We start from the raw sequence: 9769 nt of genomic DNA on the forward strand, positions 1-9769 counted from the left end.
TGTCCACATTATAACCATGGGGTTGCAACTTATCGAAAAGAAAATGAGCTTAGGTTCAAGTTTACGTAATTTTAACTCTCGATTACCATTTCTAATGTGCTCCGGTACATGGGCCAAACCTGAAGATGTCATACTTTCCGGATCCCCATTGTGCTTTTCAAAGAAATGCTTAGCTAGGGAATAGGCCTCATCTTGCTTCTTTATAGCACAATACTATTGTAGTATACTAATTTATGAACTACATATGGTAGAACCAATGTACGCTGGTTTACAAGGACAAAGTATAAAATACACAACAAATTTGGTCTGACATGTAATTCCTTGCTTCATTTTCCATTTGACTTTTTCATGCAGATTGTCAATTTATATAATTTACCTTTACCGCACTGATGAAAACCATGAGGTCTAGGTTGTCGTGCAATCCGATTAGGTTAATTCAAAAGAAAACTGTTGATCATACTAGGAGCCACCACATTTCTATATTCATTGCTTTGGAGAAGGTGACCAAAGGATGGGACACTTACCATCTATACAATGCCTTGATCAGACTGTAATATCACCAATGTCTCTGTAGTATCTTTCTAACATTAACTGCTTGTGTAGTGTATTTGGTAATGAACCTGATGTGTCCATCATTTTCCTTTTTAAATTACATGTTGTTCTTGTTGTTCTTCAGGCAGTCGACACAACTACGTTTTTGTGCTTTCTCAAAGGCATGAGTAACAACTTGTTTTGAGTAGCCCCTGTTGTTGAAGCTTCCTGCAGAAAATGTATTTCCCTTGAGCAATGTCACCTTGCTTTAATAAACTCTCCAAAAGGTATGCTCTTAATGAAAGATTTAGCACATGAATGCTATTTCCATGGAGTATACTATTGACATTGGTGGGTTTTATTTATAGTCGACTTTCTAATCTCCCATCTACAATTTCAAAGCAGACATCAAGGAATTCTAGCTTGTTGGTACTCATAGACACAGTCAATTGTAAGTTTGAGTCATTACAGTTTAATATAGAAACAATATAGAATATATAGAAACATATGAACAGATTAGAAACAGGTCATCCATGTATTTGTCGAGTACCAATGACCAAGCTATACATTCCTCCCACCAACCCAAATATAAATTTGCATTGGTTGCGGCCACGCATAATCCCATGGCAGTACCTCTTTTTTGTATGTATAGCTTTTCTTTAAAAAGAAACATATTGGGCCTCATTACGACCCAGGCGGACTTCGCGGTGCTAAATGCACCGCGAAGCATGGCGGAAAGCCGCCGATAGCGCCATGGGGGTTGGCGGATTTACCGCCCCATTCCGACCTCGGCGGAGCGGTAAATCCCCAATCCCCATTCTGCCCTTCCCCATTCCCATTTTCGCCCCATAGGGTATAATGGGAGTGGGGAAGGAGTTAATTACGCCACCGTAAAATACGGTGGCGTAATTAACAACGAGGTCCCGTAGCGCCATGGTTTTCTCCGGCTGGTAAAACCAGGCGGAGAAAACCTCCATGGCGCTACGGGAACTCGTAGTATGGCGGAGAGGTACGCCATGCACTACGCTGGCGTAACACCCTCTCCGCCAGGGTCCTAATGAGGCCCATTGTTATTCAAACAGAATGTTGAGATCACAATAATTACTTAATTTTGTTGTTTGAAACTTATAGACCTCTGTTTCAGAAAAGATTCACATGCTTGGATCCCTGCTACGTGTATATGTAACATTATTTGCATAAATCTCTCCAATTCTCCATCGGTGAAAATCAGTATTAAAACTTCTGTAACTACTTTTAAAGCTCAATACTTCTTGACTACTTATTCCCTTGCTTTTCTTATACAATTACATACAACAACTATTTTCCAGTACTTATCTCAGTCCAACTGGAAATCTCTAACGTCTTCTTTCTTTCTCTAATCACTCCTTCTTCAATGCTTCTTTGATGTTGATTTTTCTTGAAGTGTTTTCTATGGTTTTCTCAGGAACTCTGATAGCTGTGACCTTCACTTGTCAAGGTTTGAATGAAAAGTAGTTTGGAATCTTTTACAAGATTCCAAACTACTCCACTGATACTGCACAGCCAAACAACATTGACATTCATCCCACCATCTTGGACAAGAACTCCTACATAGGTAATGTTAAGGAAAAAAGAATGTTTGCCAAATACCCCATACTTAACAATAGACTATTGCCCCTGCGCCTCACACATGCCTTGTGTACCAGACCCTTTTCTTAGCTTGAATGCACAGGGGGAACCTGACAGTACCAACTCCCCCGTAACGCCCTGTCCAAGTGCCAGGTTTCTCAGGCCTGTGACGTTGAATTCTCTTGACCAACCTCAGGGCATGAACGTCTTCAGCTACCTCCCAAGAACTCTCTTCTGGGACGTACCCATTCCAATCAACCAGATATTATAACCTTCCATGCACCATTCTCAAGTCCAGTATTGCCTGTATTTCTTACTCATTCCCAGCACTCTCTGATAACACCGGGCCCGGTACCCCTTGTAATCTAGTTCCCTCTCTACAAGACTTCAAAAGACTAACCTTAAACAGTGAGATGCACCTTAAATCCTTGCAGCAACCTTAACTTTGCAGAAACTGGGGAGATTACTTGCTCAATTTCAAATGGACCAATAAAACGTGGACTGAACTTGTTCTTTCCTTTCAGGGCAATATTCTTAGTGGACAGCTCACCAATTCTCCCACTTGCTAAATTTTAGCCAGTCTACGCTTGAGATCAGCACATTTCTTGTAACTCAACTTGCTCTTTTGCAAAGCTTCTACTGCCCTTTTGTGGTTCTCCCCCATTGCTTTAATTCTACTCTCTACATCAGGAACTTCTACCTCCTCTAGAACCACCTCTCTAAGAAAACATGGATGGAACCCCTGATTCACAAAGAACAGAGACATAGAGGGGAAATCCTAAGTTGCGTTATTATAAAAGAATTCTGCTAACCACAACAACTCTACCCAGCCGGTGCCTGACTTAGAGTAGCATCGTAAATCCTTTTCTAACTCCTGGTTAACCCTTTACGTCTGACCATTTGCTTCTGGATGATAACTTGTGGTTAAACTGATCTCAATTTTCAACTGCTTACAGAATGCTTGCCAGAACTTAGAACCAAATTGTCAGAAATCACCTCACTGGGTAAACCATGAAATTGTTCAATATTCTGCAAGAAGGCTTGTGCCATTGACAAAGCTGTAGCTTCTCCCTTGATAGGCATAAACTACTCAACTACTACCAATATGATAATACACCGCTTATCCAGGGGAAGATCCACAATATAATCCATGGATACAGTGTGCCAAGGACTAGGAGGAATCAGTAACAAAACTAAATGGACTGCTGGCTTTTGATTTTCAGACTTGACCCAGTCACAAACCTCACAGGTTCTCACATAGTTTAAGACATCCTCACGCATTCCGTTCTACCAGAATTCTCTTTGGAACAAATCAAGGGTTTTCCTGTAACCTGAATGTCCCGCCAAAGGGGAATCATGACAAAACTTCAGCGTCTCCTCTCACAGATCTTCAAAAGGTAAATACAGTCTAGAATCAACATATGGCAGACCCTCCTTAACTTATTGAGTGGGATCACCTTCCGCCCACTTGTAAAGCTGCTCCATTTGTTGATGGTTCTGTTCACCAAAATCTGTAGTCTTTTACACCTCCCCAACTACAAAGATCTTCTCTGCCAACAGAAGAAGTGGGGTTAAGGAATCTTCCTTGGAACTCCCTGTATATAACCTCAACACACGCGCCAACCTTGCCATTTTGACGTCCTGGCTTGAACATGATCACAAAATAATATTCTGCAAAAAATAAAGACCATCACAGTTGTCGTGACATAAGGGTCTTGGCAGAATGTAAGAAGGTTACATTTCTATGCTCTGTTAATACTGTCACTTGATGTCTGGCTCCAATAAGATAATATGTCTCAATTCTTTGAACGCTATTTTTATAGCCAAGAGCTCCCTATTGGAGATAGTGTAACTTCTTTCTGCAGGAGAAAATCTTTTGGAGAAGAATGCTACTGAATGAAGCGGTCCTGTTTCCTGATGTCTTTGCAACAGCACCGTTCCTGTGGCTACGTCAGAAGCATCTGCCTCCACAAAAAAAGCTGATCCGCATCCGGATGAAGCAAAACAGTTCCTGTGGTGAACTTCTCCTTAAGAAAATGAAAAGCTTCCTCTGCCTCTTCACTCCACACAAATTTCATTCCCTTCTTCAAGAGCCTGGTAATAGGCACCACAACCTGGGGCAATTCACAGATGAATCTGCGATAAAAGTTTGTGAATCTAATTAAACTTTGAATGTCCTTGACACAAGTTGGAATTGGCCACTCCTGAATCACTTTGATTTTACTTGCATCCATTTCCAATCCGTCAGGGGAGATGACAAACCCCAAAAACTCCACTCAAGAAGTGTGAAGCTGCCTCCTTCCCAACTTCACAAATAAATGCTTCTCACTCAGCCTAATCAATACCTTACGAACATGGTCTTCATGTTGAGTGAACTCCTTCAAGATAATCAAGATGTTGTTGATTTATACAACCATAAAAACATCTAGGTATTCACAGAGCATCTCATTAATGGAGAACTGAAATGCTGCTGGAGCATTACCCAGGCCGAATGGCATCACCTGATAGTCAAAGAGTCCAAAACGAGTTTGAAACGGTGTGTTCCTTTCGTCACCCTCACAAATCCTCACGGACTGGTAAGCACCTCTGAGATCTAACTTCCTGAATACCTTCGCTCCTTATATCCAGTCCAACATACTGATAACAACAGAAGGGGGTAATGATTCCTGACGGTGCTCTAGTTCAAGGCTCTGTAGTCTATGCAGCTTTATTTTATTGTATTTATTTTATTTATTTTATTTGGTTATATGGCCAAACCCTGAGGTATGACGGCATAGGTTACAAGCATATTTACATTCTTACATGTTACAAGAATACTTGCATACATGACATAGGTTACAAGCATATTTACATTCTTACATGTTACAAGAATACTTGCATACATGACATAGGTTACAAGCATATTTACATTCTTACATGTTACAAGAATACTTGCATACATGACATAGGTTACAAGCATATTTACATTCTTACATGTTACAAGAATACTTGCATACATGACATAGGTTACAAGCATATTTACATTCTTACATGTTACAAGAATACTTGCATACATGACATAGGTTACAAGCATATTTACATTGTTACATGTTACAAGAATACTTACATAAATTACAGGTTACAGTACAATACAATACAGATCCCCAACGTGTTGTCCTTCTTATGCACAAAAAATAAAGGCGATGTGGCTAGTGAATGTGAATGGCGAATTAAACCCTTGGCCAGTTTCTCTTGTAAATACTCCTTCAAATGCTCATTCTCTTTCTTAGTTAAAGCATAAATTCTACCTCAGGCAATTGACGCCCTATCTTGCAGGTCAATCTTACAATCGTACGGGCGATGCAGGGGTAATTCACTAGCCTCCCGCTAAACACATCTTCAAACTCACTAACATTCAGGCATGACTCTCAAAATGGCTCGCACTTCATCCTCTACTGCTACCCCTCCAGCTAAACACACTCCCAGAACCTCTCCAACCTTTTGTTTGCTCCACTCAGACCCTTCCATACTACACCATTCTTGGCAAAATTTTGATTTAAATTCTACGGTTCTTTTTTCCGAATCAAAGGATTATGCAGAGTCAGCCACGGCATACCCAGAATGATTTGCAGTTGAGGAGCATCAATCAATTCAAAAATAATCTCATCCCAGTTGGCGAGTAGCATGCGTAATTGGACCAGACGAAAGCTGTTTGCCATCCACTGCTCTAACCTGTTCGGAGCATCCTTAATGACTACGGGAACCCCTAGACAGGTAGTTAAATTCCTATCCAGGAGGTTTCCTGTTGCACCTGAATCTAACACACAAGGACCACGACACGTCAACTTGCATTCCCAATCCAAGGATACGTTAAGGTTATATCTGGCACTGCAGTATGTATCGTGTTCGGCCACCAGCTGGCACTTTCCTGTAGGTGTTGTGAATCTTTGAGGTATGCGGGGCGACATATACCCACACAATGATTGCAATCTCTACAATAGAGACAACGATTTTACTTGCACCTCCTCTGCTTCTCTCCCTTAGTAAGAGGTGGCCTTAACTGACTGTCCCTCGGGGGACTCTTAATCTCCCTAGACACGAACTCTCCCTTAGGACATTCACTCCTGAACCAAGTCCTACCTTCAGGGAAATGATTTTTTTGCTCGGCCTGTCTTTCAGACAATCTAGCATAACCAGACGTAGCCCTCTCAACAATACCTGCCAAAGCATCTTTAAATTCCTCCTGTAACCTCCTACAAAAGAGGGAGGCTCTTTTCTCCTCAGGCCAACAACTCTCAAGAACCAATGCCATAAATTGAGTTGTATACATAATTATCTCTCTACTCCCCTGCTTCAACTCTAGCAACCCTCCTTCCATACTCTGAGACTGGGTACATCGATCAAACATTTTGCTAAACTCTGCTTTGAACAGGGACCAATCTTGCAATTCTAGTGATCGCTTTACTTCTAAAGAAACTGGCCAGGCTGCTGCCTCACCTGTTAAATAAGAAATTAAAATGCCACCTTAGTAGCCTCTGTTGGGAAGGATTCAGGCCGACACAAGAAATGCAACTCACATTGCATAAGGACAGACTTAAATTTACGCTGATCACCACCAAAATGCTCAGGAGAAGCTAATGGCGTGGTAACCAAAGAAATACCTGGAGTCAAACTAACTCTCTTTTCCACTACCTTGTTTCTGAAGCCCAATACCCGGTTCCGGACACAACACAGGAGGTGCAACCTCGGTATCCCAACTCGAGGAGGATGGCCCAGATGTCTCTGTAGATTTGTGCACCTTAAGACTTAACTCCTCCATCTTTGCACTAAGTGAAAGAGTATCCCTTCTAGCTGCCTTCATCTCTTACCTCATTTCCATCAACATCCTTTCCAAGGAACTCAATGTTAAGTCTGAATCCAGCTCTACCCAGGTAGGTCTAAAAACGTGGGTCTTTCATTCTGTAAGGTCTGAGCTCATCGATGAATCCTCCAGACCCCTTGGACTCACCCGCTCTACAATCTTTGATTTACTAATTGCAGAGTTGACAACTCTGAGAGGAAAGGGGAAGAGGATCAAATAAAAAAAAGGGGTAGATCTCTGCTTGTCACCCTCATGCGCACCTGGACACTGACTGATTACTCGGCTGACCTGGATGTGAAATACGATAATTAATACTGCGTTATTCTTAACTCTGACCTCTCTGTATGCCTTCTCCTTTATATGTATATTCTCTAGTTACCTGACTGCCTTTGTTAAGAGCTGAAAGGCGCCTTGGTGAAATTCTGTGCTCATGCAACTTCTTATTTTGCTTTCCAAAATAAAACTATTGAGTTTCTTTTTCTTTTAGTATTTTTATCTTTTAGGCTTGCTTGGTTAGTTCAAAGCTTCCTGTCAAAACAAACTCTTTACAACTGTAGACTGCTGTACACTGCTCTCCATGCTGCTTGCTTTCCCAAAACTAATCCGAATACTGCGTGATGCTTCAAGCACAGTCCGCCGCTTTCTGCAATGCTTGTAAACATTTGCGCACCTCCTTTATACTCTTTTCAGAACTACTGTGCTAAACGAATCGGCGTCCATGCTGTGCTTCAGCCCTTTGAAGCTTCTGACAGGGCCTGGAGGACTATGCGAGAAGTGTGCACACATCTGCATGTCCTTTCCACTAAGGATCGCAATGCTTAAGAAGAACTGTGCAATGAACGGCTTGCAGAGTCAACGATTATTATCCAAGTTACGTGCCAGTCTTAGTTTGTTAGTACAAGTTGCTTGCGCACCGCCTGTTCCAGACCGCTGAAAAATATTATTTACATAAATGTCTCCAATTCTCCATCTGTGAAAATCAGTATTAAAACTTCTGTAACTACTTTTAAAGCTCAATACTTATTGACTACTTTGTCCCTTGCTTTTCTTATACAACAACTATTTTCCAGCACTTATCTCAGTCCAGCTGGAATTTTCTGATGTCTTCTTTCTTTCTCTGATCACTCCTTCTTCACTGCTACTTAGATGTTGACTTTTCTTGAAGTCTTTTCTATGGTTTTCTCAGGAACTCTGATGTTAAGGCTGTCTCAAACGTCCCAAACAGACTCAGAGGAACTGGAGTCAGTCCAAACCAAACACAATGACAGAGTAGACAAAGTGCAAGGCAAAACCCAGCTTTATTATGATTCAAATAAAACCGGGACAGAATACAAGCATTAGAATCGTGTGACTCTCAGTGTGTTAATGGGAAACAATTATTAAATTACTAAAAACATGCCATCTATGATGTCATAATATCATCATGAAAAACCTATGGGGATTGGTTATTGTGTTTGGCTGCATATAGATTATATAGGATTTAAACATTTCATGGGTTTACACATGTCTGATGGTTCCACCAGGACTACCCCTAAATTGATAAAAATAAGAATGCATCATTTGTACAGTAAATAATTGGTTGGACTAATATTCGATGGGTGGCATGACATTAAGGATTTTGATAGGTTGGCTTCTAGCAACCAACCTTGGACAATTGACAGGTCGTCAAGATATGGGCAAGACGGAGAGTAGGGGGAGAAAGGCCCCTGGACTGTCCTTTGTTCAATTAAAGGAGTTACCATCCTTCATTCTCAGGCCATGAGACTGGGTAATCTCTTTATACTTGACCTTGTAGGGCAGCTTGTGTCTGTGTTTGCTTCTAGGGGAAATTGCAGGTGTCCTATCTATGTTGGTGTCTAATCAATAGTCAGTGTTCTCCAATTGTAGGCCACGTGCTGGAAGACCATGTATGAAATTAAATGATCTATATATTGAGATTTTAGCTAACATTAACGTGTGTGTCATGTTTTCTGTTTCCACCAGGGACACTCTTGAGGTATTCTACATGGCGTATTTTAGCTTACTGTGTTACTGCACCTGGCTAGCAAAGACTGGTTGTGTTCTTATAAAACTTGAATTAATCTGGGAGTATTCTGCTTGAGTCTTGGGAACTGATATCTTGTATCTTTGTTCCTCCGTTCCCATCCTCCCTTATTTCACATTAACCTTGTCACTAATTGTCAGCTTCCCTCTGAGCTCTGCACTGCTGTGTATTTCTGTGGATTCATCTGTTTCAGTGTTTCCCAGTTTCTTAGGCCCTTACTAATTTAAAAGCATGCTACGGCTTCCATTATTAAGAAGATGGCTGCCCAATTATTCTCTTGTTTCTATGTTAGTGAGCTATATGTGTATGTTCCTCATGTTGCATTCAACGTATACGCGTATACATTGGTTATGTTAGTGTTCTTTACGTTTCATGGATCCTATGGTAATATTCTTCATGTATAAATGCATATATTAACTAGTGTACGTGTTCTTCATGTGGAGTGCATGTTTGCTTCATGTCTAATGCATGCTCTTGTTACTGTTGCAACATTAGCTTAACTGCTTTTGCCATCTTCAGCTCAAATTGTTAACATGTCTTTCTGTACCTGACTGGGCTACGGGTGGTACGGTTGTCTCAGTGAGTACCGTTTCTTACCTGTGCGGTATTGGGGAGGGGCAGAAGCTATAGATGATATATTCATCTGCCTCCCAACATTCCCCCCTCTGGTCGAGTCTTCAACCACACTCTTCCTTCTGCTCTCCTCCAGATACGGCTCTTTGGGTATCCATATTTTGCTCACCCCC

The sequence above is a fragment of the Ambystoma mexicanum genome, chromosome 9 (genome assembly GCF_040938575.1).
Source record: "Ambystoma mexicanum isolate Mex_15411 chromosome 9, UKY_AmexF1_1, whole genome shotgun sequence".
Taxonomy (NCBI): Eukaryota; Metazoa; Chordata; class Amphibia; order Caudata; family Ambystomatidae; genus Ambystoma; species Ambystoma mexicanum.